Below are 15,886 nucleotides of genomic sequence, written 5' to 3'. Positions count from 1 at the left end.
GTTGGTAGGATTAGGGAAAACCCTAAGGCTTTCTATAGGTATGTCAGGAATAAAAGAATGACTAGGGTAGGAATAGGTCCAGTCAAGGATAGTAGTGGGAAGTTGCGTGTGGAGGCTGAAGAGATTGGGGAGACACTGAATGAATACTTTTCATCAGTATCCAATCAGGAACAGGACATTGTTGTCAATGTGAGTACTGAGTCACAATTAAGTAGAATGGATGGCTTTGAGGTATGTAGAGAAGAGGTGTTGGAAATTCTGGAAAGGGTGAAAATAGATAAGTCCCCTGGGCCTGATGGCATTTATCCTAGGATTCTCTGGGAAGCAAGGGAGGAGATTGCAGAGCCATTGGCCTTGATTTTTATGTCCTCGTTGTCTACAGGAGTAGTGCCAGAAGATTGGAGGCTAGCAAATGTGGTTCCCTTGTTCAAGAAGGGGAGTAGGGATAACCCTAGTATCTATAGGCCGGTGAGTCTCACTTCTGTTGTGGGCAAAATCTTAGAGAGAATTGTAAGGGATAGGATTTATGAACATCTGGATAGGAATAATGTGATCAAGGATAGTCAGTATGGTTTTGTGAAGGGCAGGTCGTGCCTCACAAACCTTATTGAATTCTTTGAGAAGGTGACTAAGGAGGGGACGAGGGGAAAGCAGTAGATGTGGTGTATATGGATTTTAGTAAGGCGTTTGATAAGGTTCCCCATGGTAGACTACTGCAAAAAATACGGAGGTATGGTATTGAGGGTGAGTTGGAAGTTTGGATTAGGAGTTGGCTGGCTGGAAGAAGACAGAGGGTAGTAGTTGATGGCAAAGGTTCATCTTGGAGTGCCGTCACTAGCGGTGTTCCGCAAGGATCTGTTTTGGGACCATTGCTGTTTGTCATTTTTATAAATGACCTGGAGGAGGGGTTAGAAGGTTGGGTGAGCAAGTTTGCAGATGATACGAAAGTCGGAGGAGTTGTAGACAGTGAGGAAGGATGTGGCAGGTTACAGCGGGATATAGATAAGCTGCAGAACTGGGCAGAAAGGTGGCAAATGGAATTCAATGTAGCTAAGTGTGAGGTGATTCACTTTGGTAAGAGTAATAAAAAGATGGGGTACTGGGCTAACGGTCGGATACTTGGTAGTGTGGATGAGCAGAGGGATCTTGGTGTCCATGTACCCAAATCTTTGAAAGTTGCCACCCAGGTAAATAGTGCGGTGAAGAAGGCATATGGCATACTGGCTTTTATTGGTAGAGGAATTGAGTTCCGGAGTACTGAGGTCATGTTGCAGTTGTATAAGACTCTGGTGCGGCCGCATCTGGAATATTGTGTGCAGTTTTGGTCGCCATACTATAGGAAGGATGTGGAGGCACTGGAACGAGTGCAGAGGAGGTTTACCAGGATGTTGCCTGGTATGGTAGAAAGATCGTATGAGGAAAGGCTGAGGCACTTGGGGTTGTTTTCATTGGAGAAAAGAAGGTTCAGGGGTGACTTGATAGAGGTGTACAAGATGATTAGGGGTTTAGATAGGGTCGACAGTGAGAATCTTTTTCCACATATGGAGTCAGCTATTACAAGGGGGCATAGCTTTAAATTAAGGGGGGGTAGGTATAGGACAGATGTTATGGGTAGGTTCTTTACTCAGTGAGTCGTGAGTTTATGGAATGCCATCCCAGTAGCAGTGGTGGACTCTCCCTCATTATGGGCATTTAAGCGGGCATTGGATAGGCATATGGAGGATAGTGGGCTAGTGTAGGTTAGGTGGGCTTGGATCGGCGCAACATCGAGGGCCGAAGGGCCTGTACTGCGCTGTATTCTTCTATGTTCTATGTTCTATGTTACCTTTCACTCTAAGTGTGTTCACATAAAAGATTTGTGTACATTTTAGATATTTCTTTATATAGTATAAATAAATAATTGAACTTGATGAAGCTCTTTGTGATAGGACTTTTAGGAAATTTAATATTTACTAGACAAAATTGGCTTGCTATATTGAGTGCACCTCAATGATAGTACACTTATATTTATAGCAAACCTATTTGAAACAGAAAAGTGCTATTTCAGAGTGGGTGCTTGTGATGGTCAACAGGCAAAAAAAACTTGAGAAACTCAAAAACTGGCTTAAGTTGTTTGCCAAGGGTGGAACCAAAGATTTTAGCGATACTTTGTCTCATACTTTATTTTTCTTCTTTAATAACTGCTTTGGGCTGAAACATGTTGTAAAATAACTAACAGAAAGAGAAGTAACAAAGTTCAAACTGGGAGATTCCCAGACATCCTGAGACATTTGGGATTCCCTGGGCTGTGCTTTTAATTTAATAGTGAGCTGTAGCAGATAGAAGAACATTTCATCCAAGACGTCCATTGCACAAAGTACTATTGTTTTGTTTGAAACCTTTTCTTGTGTGTGCATATTATAAGTTGCTGCTAGTTTAAAAGGAGACCACATAATGTTGTTGTAAGGTATAGATCAACTAGATTGCAACCACAGCTTTCAGAATTCAGTATAGAGGTCTTCTTGTTAGATGCTGGTATAAATACATGATATATTGAAAAGAAATTCTGGAAAATAATGAGATGATCAAAACAGCATTTAATCTTATAAAGTGCACAAGATATTGTAGTTGTTACTGTGATTCAGATTTGCTAACTGGTAGTTGTGAAACCTTCAGTACTCCCTGGCAAGGTAGTAAACTTAAATGTGATAATATTATAGGTGATCATGTTGAACTATGTTTACAGCAAAGAAGGACAGGACTGGAGATAAAATTTGAAAACTTTGGGTTGGATTGACTCCCTGACAAGTTCCATCTCCAAGTGATATTGCCAGAGATGAAATCAATTTGACAGTATTTGCTTGACAGTGTCAAGTAGGCAATTGATTAGATTAGATTAGATTAGATTAGATTACTTACAGTATGGAAACAGGCCCTTCGGCCCAACAAGTCCACACCGACCCGCCGAAGCGTAACACACCCATACCCCTACATTTACCCCTTACCTAACACTATGGACAATTTAGCATGGCCAATTCACCTGACCTGCACATCTTTGGACTGTGGGAGGAAACCGGAGTACCCGGAGGAAACCCACGCACACACGGGGAGAACGTGCAAACTCCACACAGTCGGTCGCCTGAGGCGGGAATTGAACCCGGGTCTCTGGCGCTGTGAGGCAGCAGTGCTAACCACTGTGCCACCGTGCCGCCGGTGTAATTTAATTGGTGTAAATTAAATACCAGTGATGTGGTTCTGTTCGCCGAACTGGAAGTTTTTGTTGCAAACGTTTCGTCCCCTGGCTAGGCGACATCATCAGTGCTTGGGAGCCTCCTGCGAAGCGCTTCTTTGATGTTTCCTCCGGTGTTTATATTGGTCTGTCCCTGCCGCTTCCAGTTGTCAGTTTCAGCTGTTCGCTGTAGTGGTTGGTATATTGGGTCCAGGTCGATGTGTTTGTTGATGGAGTTTGTGGATGAGTGCCAAGCTTCTAGGAATTCCCTGGCTGTTCTCTGTCTGGCTTGCCCTATGATAGTAGTGTTGTCCCAGTCGAATACATGTTGCTTGTTGTCTGCGTGTGTGGCTACTAAGGATAGCTGGTCGTGTCGTTTCGTGGCTAGTTGATGTTCATGTATGCGGATTGTTAGCTGTCTTCCTGTTTGTCCTATATAGTGTTTTGTGCAGTCCTTGCATGGTATTTTGTACACTACATTAGTTTTGCTCATGTTGAGTATCGGGTCCTTCATTCTGGTGAGTTGTTGTCTGAGCGTGGCTGTTGGTTTGTGTGCCGTTATGAGTCCTAGCGGTCGCAGTAGTCTGGCTGCACACAAATCTTCACACAAACTTTAAATACCAGTAAAGCAGCATAGTGAGAGTATTATGAGATCCTGTGAATGTTGCATGGCACCCACATTCTATCAGCACCTTGGCACTCAGCAGTGGGGATTTTGCAATTAACGTTACATCTGTTTAGATCAGAGTGGTGCTGGAAAAGCACAGCAGCATCCGAGGAGCAGGAAAATCGATGTTTCGGGCAAAAGCTCTTCATCAGGAATGATGATTCCTGATGAAGGGCTTTTGCCCGAAACGTCGATTTTCCTGCTCCTCAGATGCTGTCTACCTGCTGTGCTTTCCCAGCACCACTGTGATCTAAAGTCTGGTTTCCAGCATCTGCAGTCCTCACTTTTGCCTAATTAAAGTTACATGTCATTCTCACAATAACGAGGGGAGGCAGCAGAGATGACCTCTTGGATTGGTTGAAACTTACATGGAGAAATGCTACCACTGTAGAAAATATTGGACTAATAATTTAGGTTGTCTTCATCATCGTGGTAGTGACCACATTTCAGTTATGTTAATTTTAGTGTTGGAAAAGGAAAGGTATATACAGCAGGGCTGGGGGAAAGGCACTTACGATGCGTTTTGGTGAGATTTAGGATGCATAGGATGGGGAAGGAAACTGCAGGGCATGGGCACAATTGAAACTTGGAGCGTATTCAAGGTACAGCTACTGCGGGTCCTTGATAAGTATGTACCAGCCAGACAGGGAGGAAGTCGTTGAGCAAGGGAGCTGTGGTTTACGAAGGAAGTTGAATTTCTTGTCAAGTCTCACGTCTGTCGTCTGCAAGGTGTTAGAAAGGATTCTGAGGGATAGGATTTATGACCATCTGGAAGAGCATGGCTTGATTAAATGCAGTCAACACGGCTTTGTGAGGGGCAGGTCATGCCTCACAAACCTTATCAAGTTCTTTGAGGATGTGACTAGAAAAGTTGATGAGGGTTGAGCTGTGGATGTGGTGTATATGGACTTCAGCAAGGCATTTGATAAGGTTCCCCATGGTAGGCTCGTTCAGAAGGTCAGGAGGAATGGGATACAGGGGAACTTAGCTGTCTGGATACAGACTTGGCTGGCCAACAGAAGACAGCGACTGGTAGTAGAAGGAAAACATTCTGCCAGGAAGTCAGTGGTGCTCCATAGGGCTCTGTCCTTGGGCCTCTACTGTTTGTAATTTTTATTAATGACTTGGATGAGGGGATTGAAGGATGGGTTAGCAAGTTTGCAGACGACACAAAGGTTGGAGGTGTCGTTGATAGTATAGAGGGCTGTTGTAGGCTGCAGTGGGACATTGACAGGATGTAGAGATGGGCTGAGAGATGGCGGATGGAGTTCAACTTGGATAAGTGCGAGGTGATGCATTTTGGAAGGTCGAATTTGAAAGCTGAGTACAGGATTAAGGATAGGATTCTTGGCAGTGTGGAGGAACAGAGGGATCTTGGTGTGCAGGTACATAGATCCCTTAAAATGGCCACACAAGTGGACAGGGTTATTAAGAAAGCATGTGGTGTTTTGGCTTTCGTTAACAGGGGGATGAGTTTAAGAGTCGTGAGATCTTGTTGCAGCTCTATAAAACTTTGGTTAGACCACACTTGGAATACTTCATCCAGTTCTGGTCGCCCTATTATAGGAAAGATGTGGATGCTTTGGAGAGGGTTCAGAGGAGGTTTACCAGGATGCTGCCTGGACTGGAGAGCTTACCTTATGAAGAGAGGTTGACTGAGCTCAGACCTTTTTCATTGGAGAAATGGAGAGGGGACCTAATTGAGATATACAAGATAATGAGAGGTATAGATGGAGTCGATAGCCAGAGACTATTTCCCAGGGCAGAAATGGCTAACACGAGGGGTCAAAGTTTTAGGCTGGTTGGAGGAAAGTATAGAGGGGATGTCAGAGGTGGGTTCTTTACACAGAGAGTTGTGAGAGCATGGAATGTGTTCCCAGCAGCAGTTGTGGAAGCAAGGTCATTGGGGACATTTAAGAGACTGCTGGACATGCATATGGTCACAGAAATTTGAGGGTGCATACATGAGGATCAATGGTTGGCACAACATTGTGGGCTTAAGGGTCTATTCTGTGCTGTACTGTTCTATGTTCTATGTTCTAAGACGAAAAAGAAGGCTTATGTTAGGATGAGATGTGATGGGCTCAGTTAGGGTGCTTGAGAGTTACAAGCTAGCCAGGAAAGACCTAAATAGAGAGTGAAAAAGAGCCAGGAGGGGACACGAGAAGTCGGTGGATAGGATCAAGTAAAACCCCACGGCTTTCTATAGGTATGTCAGGAATAAAAGAATGACTAGAGAAAGATTAGGCCAATCAAGGATAGTAGTGGGAAGTTGTACGTGGAGTCAGAGGAGGTAGGGGAAGTGCTAAATGGATACGTTTTGTCAGTATTCACACTAGGAAAAAAAACATAACTGCTCTCCTTAGCATAATAAACACATACCTGTAGGAATCATTGTTGACGGTTCTACGTTACTTGGCATTGAGAAAATAAAATACCTTCCAATAGATCTTAGGCCCTAGCTGCCCTGCAGCAGCCATTGATGGCCATTGTGTGCAGTCTGCATGGCATTGAAGCCTCTGGTTGTCTCAGCCTGAAAGTCCTCATCAATTTAGGAATTAATGTATTCAATTGACATAGTCACTAGGGCATCCATCACAACTTTGAGTGAAAGAGTCAAACAGCACAGAAATAGCTTTGGCCTAACTCATTGATGCCAACCAGTTTTCCCAAACTTAACTAGTCCTATTTGCCTGTGTTTGGCCCATGTCCCTCTTAAACTTTTCCTATTCATGTACCTGATCAAATGTCTTTTAAATGTTGTAGTTGTACTTGTCTCTACCACTTTCTCTGGCAATTCATTCCATATATGTATCTCTGTATGAAAATGTTGCCCCCAAGTCCCTCTGAAATCTTACCCCTCTAACCTTAGACCTATTCCCTCTAAGTTTGGACAGCCCTACCCGAGGGAAAAGGCCTTGGCTATTCATTTTATCGATGCTCCTCATGATTTTATAAACTTCTATAAGGTCACCCCTCAGCCTCCTACACTTCAGGGAAAAAGGACCCAGCTTATCGAGCCTCTCCTTATTACTCAAACCTTCCAGTATCAGTAACATCCTTGTAAATCTCTTATGCACCCTTTCGAGTTTAATAACAGGGTGGCCAGTACTACAAATGTTGCAGTTACATCCTCCTCAAAGATTGATTCTAACATCTTCCTCCCAACATGCATCAAGCTAATTGGCCCGTGAAGTCCCTGTTTTCTGCCTCCATCACTTTTTCATTAGATGGGTTGTATTTGCTACTTTCTAGTTTGATGGAACATTTCATAAATTTAGGGAATTTTGGCAAGTTAACACCAAAGTATCTCCTGCCTAATTAACTACTTGTTTTAAGAAAAATGAGGTCTGTCTGCTCTGGGAGACTCATGAGCTCACAGCTTTGTCAGTTTGCTCAGTACCACTTCTCTCGTGATTGTAATTTCACTCAGTTTTTCTCTCTCCTTTCCACCTCCTGATTTCCAACTAATACTGAAATGTTTTGTGGATCCTTTATAGTGAGGACTAAAGTACAGTATTTGTTAATTTTTTCTGTCATTTCCTTATAACCTACTATTAACTCTCCATTCTGACTTTCTAAGGGACTAGTGTGCCAGTTAGCTCAATTTCATGCCCACATAGTTTAAGTCATTGTCCTGTCTTTCAAATAGGGTGTATTTCAATCAGTTTCTTCAGTAATTTCAGTTTTTGTTCATAATTCAACTGGATTGTGGTCTCTGCTACCTTAGGGCACCTTTACTCTGAGGTTATTAATTAACCCTATGACATCACACAGTACAGTTATGACATGGGGTAACCCCCCCCCCCACCTCCGCTAATATAAATCAGTAACGCAGAAAACATTTACCCCGTGCTGTAATATGTGAAAATTTGAGAGGCAAAGAACTATCCCAAAAGTCACTATTTGAAGTAAAAATTAACAACTTTGTTGAAGTCTAACAGAGAATAATTAACAACTAATTACAACTCATTGATCTAAACCTATCTATTACCTTCCCCTCTGCAATACTGGTCTGATTAAACCCCCAATGAAAATTTACAGAAAAATTCAAATTTCAAAACCAACCAGCTATTGAATCTTCTTTTTGTATCTTCCTTTGTAGATTTGCTCTCCAGGTTGGTGTTGATTTTTTGTCTATGAAAACACCTTCTCTTGGACAGGTACCTCTTACAGAGTTCTGACTAGCAGCCTACATCTGTTGGTCTTTTGGCAGTTCTCCCCCAACTGTTCAATTTGTTTAATATTTTTACCCCAAAGCATCAGATCGTTTTATTGGTTTTAATATTGTCAAAGTACCAAGTTCAAATTTGATTAGAGCTTAGTTTCTTGGGGCATAATTTAAACTGATTGGCTGAATTTAAACTTGTTTTTTGTCTCATACTGCTAGCTGCTGGATAAAATGTTATATTGTAAATTTTCCAGTACTCTGTGTGCCTTTCAAGGTACAGTGTCTCTTACACCTTCATAACAGTACCAACTCTAATATAACTTCTCTCTAACAATACATCTCAAAGACATTTTGTGAACTTCTTATTGAGGCTACTGATTCTTCCAGTTCATAGGTAGATTAAAGTCACCCAATATTGTTGCCAACCCGTTATCAGAATTACCTAGTATTCCTTCTTTTATACTTTGTCCTACATTTTGCTTATTGTTGGGCGTGAAGACCATCCCCTATCATTTCTTCCTTCTCTGACTATTCCTCATCTTCACCTGAACCAATTCTATATCCTAATCTCCTGAAACAAGGTCATCTCTAACTACTGCACCACTGCCATCCTTGATACAGTGCTATGCTTCCACATTTATCTAGCTTTCTTGAGTGTTAGTTATATACTTCTCAATAGTCAGGTCCTAATTTCTGCGGCCACATCAAACCATATTTACTTACTTCATTATGTGTGATTAATATGTTTACTTTGTCATAAATGATTCGCACATTCAGATACAAAGCGTTTAGTATTGTTGTTTCATTACCTTTGTAACGTTTTGTCTTGATTGGTGTATTCCGAGGTTTTGTTTTCTCTGTCTCTTACTCCCATTTTCAGACCCTCATTTCCCACATTGTTATGTTCCTCTCTTAACTTGTCTCTATTTTTTAATATATCATGCTTTTCCACATTTGCTACGTTGCTCCCACTAATTAGTTTTAAATGCTCTCCACTTCTCTAGTTTTGCAGTTCACAAGAACGCTGTTTGTTGGTGTACACAGTTCCAATGACGTGGCTCCCATTTTTCTCAGAGGCCCACAAATTAGAATGATGTTCCCTTACATCAGTCTTTGAGCCATATATTCATCTCTAATTTTTTCACCTTGTTCATAGTTCAACCTATGTTGATAACTACATGAGTGACAACAAATGGATCCCCCTCCCCAGTTTCAATTTGTCTCTGAGCAGACATCCTGAACAATGACATCAGGCAATCAACACTGTCATCTGGAACTGTTTCTTTTTGTTGCAGAGAATATTGTAAATTTACCTCACTATTCTATCACTTGCTCTTACTATATTTCTGTGTTCCTTCCAACTTTAATGCTTCCCTGTATCACGATGCCATGATTAGCTGGTTCATACGTTCTGTATCCCTGGCTTCATCCAAATAGGCTGAGAGATCCTCAGGCCTGTTGGACAAATGTAGAGGCTGATATTACTGCACTATTAGACTCCGGGCCCCTGAACTGCTTCCTCACCCTCCAATCCCTGATGACCAACCTTATCCTAAGTGATATGACTGCCTCCTGGTATAAACCATCCAGATAACCTTCCTTGGTGTGTCACCAAGTGTGCAGCTGTACCTCCGACTCAGAGTCCGAGGCAAAAGCAAAGCTCCTTACTGTTCCTGGATCACAAAGGGTCTAAGAACTCACACGTGCTGCAGCCTTGTAATATCACTTTTCCTGCCATTCTTGATGAGTTTTAATTAATTCATTAATAATATTATTCACTTATTGATGTTTCATTTAATTGTATCCTATTAAATTTAACACCAATTTTTATATTATTTTAAAACCACCGTAACAACTTACCACATACTGTTATGGACCAGTCTAAACCCCCTCAAAATATATTAAAGAAGATATCCTAGACCTCAACTTTTTCTTATTTTTAATGACAATTGTAAGGCATTGTGTTCCGTATGCAATTCAATTAGTCAAACTACCAGGCTTGACACAAAACATACTTTAATCTTACACTATAGTTAAAATACAAACAAAAGAAAGAAGAAATTGGAATAACTTAACTCGATTGGAAAATTTAACAGAATAATAGATTATTTAACTATTAAACGACAATTGTTCCAATATAGTAAGATCCCATAAACACAGCATTGGCAAAGGCAAATTCAGTAAAACAGATTGTGTCACATGCAGTTCTCCAATCCAGGAGTAAAGAATATTCAAGAGAAAATTCTGGAGGTGGGGAAGAGAGAGAGAGAGAGAGAGAGAAATTCAGTGTTTGCTGTAGCAGAAATAGATATATAGCAGCTTCTAAACGCAAAAGCTATGAAAAGTTAAACTGAAATCCCCCTTCTGTGGGAACTCGCCCCAACCCCTTCATTCTGCTTTTGTTGTTCCAACTTTAAAACAAAACCTAAAGCCTCAGAAGCTATTTACTTTATTGACTTGGAACAAACTGCTCGGCACCTCTGTCTCAACCTCTCTTCAGAAAAATACCACTACAAAATACACCTGTGAAAGCCATAGTATCATCATAATACCAAACTCCTTTATTTCAAGACGACCAAGAATGAATTCCTACATGGGAAGAAGGATAGAAAAATAAAAGGGAAACAATAGAAACATCTCTGCCCCACTTCCCATCACACCACTTCACTGAATTCTACCACTACCCAAACTCAGGTTCACAATCAGTTTTGTCAACTGCACTGAGCTGACAATTAGAAATTTGATTAGTTAGTTGAACTGGTGTGGCATTCATACAAGTATTTTTGCTTTTGGAGTTAATGCCATGATAAAACACTCTAAAGTTGAGGATATAAATAAGACAAATACATTTTTTTTAAATTTTTTTTTCAAAACTCAAAACGGAAAATGCTGGAAATAGGAAGTAGGTCAGGCTGTGTTTGTAGAAATAGAAATAGGTTAACAGCTTTCATCAATATGTGCAGTATTTCCAATGTAGCAGAATGGGTTCAGTCTTCCTCAGTCAGTGGGTACTGCATTACTCCTTTCCTGGTTCAGATAACTTTGAAGAACCAATCCTCCAGTGGTAGTGGGTGAAAGATGTTGTATAGATTGATTGACCACATTAGTCTTCGGATTTAAAATGTCTTTAATTGTGACACTGGATTGATTTAACTTGTAATATGACTGTTAACCAGTCTTGATGAACTTATTCCAGGATTGGTTGGACTGGGCTTTGTACAATGTGAGAACTTTTGGGGGAAATGATTCCATTTTTGTTGAGCTGATTCTGCTTCTTTACACAGAGGATTCAGAATTATTTCATAAGAACACAAATAGGAGCATTGGAAGGCCATTTGCCCCCTCAAACATGCCCCACTATTCAACAAGTTCATGGCTGATTTGGCCTAGGCCTCAACTCTTCTGCCATGCCAGCTCAGCATTGCCATTAACTCCCTGATACTTCAAAGATTTATCTAACTTCTCTTTAAATACTCCCAGGGATCTAACCTCCACAACTGTTTGGGATAGAGTAAAGAGTGTAGTGCTGGAAAAGCACAGCAGGTCAGACAGTATCTGAGGAGCAGGAAAATTGATGTTTCAGGCAAAAATGTCGATTCTTTTGCTCCTCGGATGCTGCCTGAGCTGCTGTGCTTTTCCAGCATCACACTCTCGACTCTAATCTCCAGTATCTGCAGTCCTCACTTTCATCTGGGATAGAGTAATACAAACTATCATTATCCTCCAGGAGAAGAAATTTCTTTGAATCTCAGTTTTAAATACATGTCCCCTATTCTGTAACTATATCCCTTAGTTCAAAGTGCCCCCACTAGTGGAACCATCTTCTCAACATCAACCATATCAAACTTCCTCAGAATCTTGTATGCTGTCTGTTGTCAGCGAGACATATCTAAACCAAATTTGTCTAGAATGGTTTCTCCAGGATTTTGAGTTTATTCCTCACTTCCTATCTATGTGCCTCAATTTTGTTGTATAGAATGGTGTATCTTCTGATTTTCTTGTGTCGGATTTGCTGATTCACAAACAATTTCCCCAGATTGGCCAGGTATCTCTAAAGTTGTATTTCTGAGTTGCCTTTTAGATGCATCACAGAAAGCATCCTATCCAGATGCATCACAGCTTGGTATGGCAGCATCTCTGCCCAAGACTGCAAGAAATTACAAACAGTTGTGAATTCAGCCCAGTCCATCTCGAAAACCAGCCTTCCTTCCATTGACTGTCTACACTGCCAGCTGCCTCAGGAAAGCAATCAACATAATCAAAGACCCCTTCCATCCCGGTTGTACTCTCTTCCCCCCTCTTCCATCGGATGGAAGATACAGAAATTTGAAAACATGTATCAACAGATTCAACAACAGCTTCTTGCCCTCTGTTATTTGACTTATGAACAGACCTCTTATATATTAGAATTGATGTGGTATCTGCACCATCGCTGTAGCTGTAACACTATATTTTGTATTCTATTCTATTACCCTGATGTACTAATGTAAGGCATGATTTGCCTGGTTAGCAACAAGACAATACTTTTCATTGCTTCTCAGTACATGTGACAATAATAAATCAAATCAAATCAAATTAAATCAATAGTACATAATTGTGAGCGAGCCCAATCCTTTGTTTAGGTGCTGGAATATCATAGACATAAATGAAAAAAAGGAATGAGCTGATAAGGTCTGATGCACTTAAACCATTTAGCAAATGGGCGGCACGGTGGCACAGTGGTTAGCACTGCTGCCTCACAGCGCCAGAGACCCGGGTTCAATTCCCGCCTCAGGCGACTGACTGTGTGGAGTTTGCACATTCTCCCCGTGTCTGCGTGGGTTTCCTCCGGGTGCTCCGGTTTCCTCCCACAGTCCAAAGATGTGCAGGGTCAGGTGAATTGGCCATGCTAAATTGTCCGTAGTGTTAGGTAAGGGGTAAATGTAGGGGTATGGGTGGGTTTCGCTTCGGCGGGTCGGTGTGGACTTGTTGGGCCGAAGGGCCTGTTTCCACACTGTAATCTAATCAAAAAAAAAACCTGATTCTGATTGCTGTGCCAGTTCTTGCATCCATTGTATTCTGTGGCAGGTAATTCAATACCATTGAATCAGCTCCCTAGGAATGTCAAGCTGAGAGATGTCATATTTAAAGCCAAACTTTGATGTAAGCCATAAGGAACAATGCTAATGTGTGGAATTTCTTGTTGAATGTAAAGAGGATGTGCATTAATTGACCCAATAAGTTTCGTGGGTGTATTTTGCTCTTGTGTGAAATTTTCTTGTCAAGAGTTTAAGACATCATTGTTCTTGAGGTGATGTTGAAGGTAACACTTGATCACCTTTTTCTAAGTCTTTTCCGAGTAGCTAAACAAGTAAAGTTAGTTGAGATCACTGAGATTTTGCATTTTCTGGATCATTGTGACCATAGCTCATTTCCATGGAAAGTAGTCCACTTAAATCATAACAGTGAAATTAGTCATGGCCATCATGCATCATGTCCTCTATTACTTTCTGAGATGGAGCTCTTAGTTTTCACCATGGCTTCCTTTCCCAGGCATTATTGAATTACTTCCTATGTTCATTTTAACTAGGTTTTGTTATAGATCACAGAAAAGTACAGCACACAACAGGCCCTTTGGCCCATGATGTTGTGCCGAGGATTAATCCAAATATAAAATATAATAACTTAACCTACGCACTCCTCAACTCATTGCTATCCATGTACATGTCTAGCAGTCGCTTAAATGTCCCTAATGACTCTGCTTCCATCACCACAGCTGGCAACGCATTCCATGCATTCACAACTCTCTGTGTGAAGAACCTACCTCTGACGTCTCCTTTATACCTTCCTCCTAATATCTTCAAACTATGACTCCTCGTACCAGTCAATCCTGCCCTGGGGAAAAGTCTCTGGCTATTGACTCTATCTATTCCACTCATTACTTTGTATACCTTGATCAGGTCTCCTCTCTTCCTCCTTCTCTCCAGAGAGAAAAGTCCAAGCTTATTCAACCTTTCTTCATAAGGCAAGCCCTCGAGTCCAGGCAGTATCCTGGACTATGAGTTCAGGGGTGCCCTATGAAGCGAAAGCAGATATATTAAAAACCTGTCATAGATCTGAAATGTTAATTCTGTTTCTGTTTCCACAGATGCCACCTGAGTTGCATATGTATTTTCTACCATTCTTATTTTTATTTCAGGTTTTCAGCATTGACAGTATGTTGCTTTTGTTCAGTGAAGCTGCCTGCATTCTGTGGTGCTGCATCTGGACTGTATTCTGAGCATTGCAATGTCGGTATGTTCTGTACTGGCTTCACCTTTAAACCTGTCTATGTAATGTCAAAATCTTTGGGGAAACTTGCTCTCATTCTGTGCATACCTTGGAGGGGTTGATGGATTTTGGTCTGCATATTGATGCTGATGTTGGCCAATAGTTTCTCAGAGCTGTCCTTCCTTCATCTACCTTAACCAGATGAGCAACAAAAACTTCATTTACACACTTTGAACAAGGTTTACAGTTCCACCTGATCAAAAGTTAAAACAAGAGCAGCTTTTAGTAATTATTGGCCTTAATTTCTTTGAGAAAATTTTAATGTAGTAACTCCAGAGTCAGTGTTGTGTATGAACAGAATTGGTGATTTGTTGGACTATTAGAATGATGCTGCCATCGATATTGTCCTCTTGTTATTGCTTTGTTTGTTGCCTTTATTAATACTGCTTACCAGCTTGCTCCAGCCCCAGTTTCACAGATCATTGCATAGATGATGTTCGCTGCAAGCAGGCTAAGTAGATTAGATTAGATTAGATTACTTACAGTATGGAAACAGGCCCTTCGGCCCAACAAGTCCATACCGCCCCGCCGAAGCGCAACCCACCCATACCCCTACATTTACCCATTATCTGACACTACGGGCAATTTAGCATGGCCAATTCACCTGACCTGCACATCTTTGGACTGTGGGAGGAAACCGGAGCACCCGGAGGAAACCCACGCAGACACGGGGAGAACGTGCAAACTCCACACAGTCAGTCGCCTGAGGCGGGAATTGAACCCGGGTCTCTGGCGCTGTGAGGCAGCAGTGCTAACCACTGTGCCACCATGCCGCCCAATTGTGCTGGAAAAGAGACAGAAGTGTTAGGTGGAGGAGTTCAGAAATTACTAGATACAGCAATCAGTAATAAAATTAGTGGGGAGCAATAACATACTCACTGATGCTCAGTTTAGATTCTGCTAGGATCACTCAGCCCTTTCTCTCATTACAGCTTTGGTTGAAACACAGACAAAACAATTGAATTCTAGAGTGCGCTGAGAGTGACCTGCCTGTGACCAAGTGTGGCTTCAATGACCTGTATTGGATATCATTGGATATCAGGGGCAAAACTTTGCTGGTTGGAATCATACCTAACACAAAGAAAGATAGTTGTAGTTATAGATCAATCCTCTCAGCCCCAGGACAGCTCTGCAGGAATTCCTTGGGATAGTATGTCAGGAACTAACAACTTCAGCTACTTCACCAGTGAACTTTCCTCGATGATAAGGTCAGAAGTAGGAATGTCCACCAATGAATTCACAATGTTCAGCACCATTCAATACTTCTTAGACACTGAAGTAATCCATGTTCAAATGCAGCAATATTCAGGCTTGGTCTAACAAGTGGCAAGTGACATTTCTGCCACGCAAATGCCAGGCAATGACTTTCTCCAATAAGAGACAATCTAAGCATCCCCTCTTGAAGGGCAATGGTATTATCGTCACCAAATCTCTCTATATACCGAAGGTTGCAATTGACGAGAAACTAAGTTGGTCTAACCATACAACAGAGACGAAAGAGTCTTATACCCCGAAGCCTATCCACCATCTT

General features: G+C 41.5%; 1 protein-coding gene across 1 annotated transcript in view; it reads left to right on the top strand.

Annotated features, from left to right (window-relative positions):
* Positions 1 to 15,886, top strand: part of pdzd2 (PDZ domain containing 2) — a 547,489-nt gene that overhangs the window by 121,519 nt on the left and 410,084 nt on the right. The window contains exon 4 of the mRNA XM_043687429.2: positions 14,225 to 14,319. The gene's annotated coding sequence lies outside the window, so the exon portion shown is untranslated. The remainder of the gene's footprint in view (positions 1 to 14,224; positions 14,320 to 15,886) is intronic.

The sequence above is a fragment of the Chiloscyllium plagiosum genome, unplaced genomic scaffold (assembly GCF_037043375.1).
Source record: "Chiloscyllium plagiosum isolate Xiang-an unplaced genomic scaffold, Cpla_swu_hap1 HiC_scaffold_1, whole genome shotgun sequence".
Lineage (NCBI taxonomy): Eukaryota > Metazoa > Chordata > Chondrichthyes > Orectolobiformes > Hemiscylliidae > Chiloscyllium > Chiloscyllium plagiosum.
This window is presented reverse-complemented; position numbering and strand designations above follow the sequence as displayed.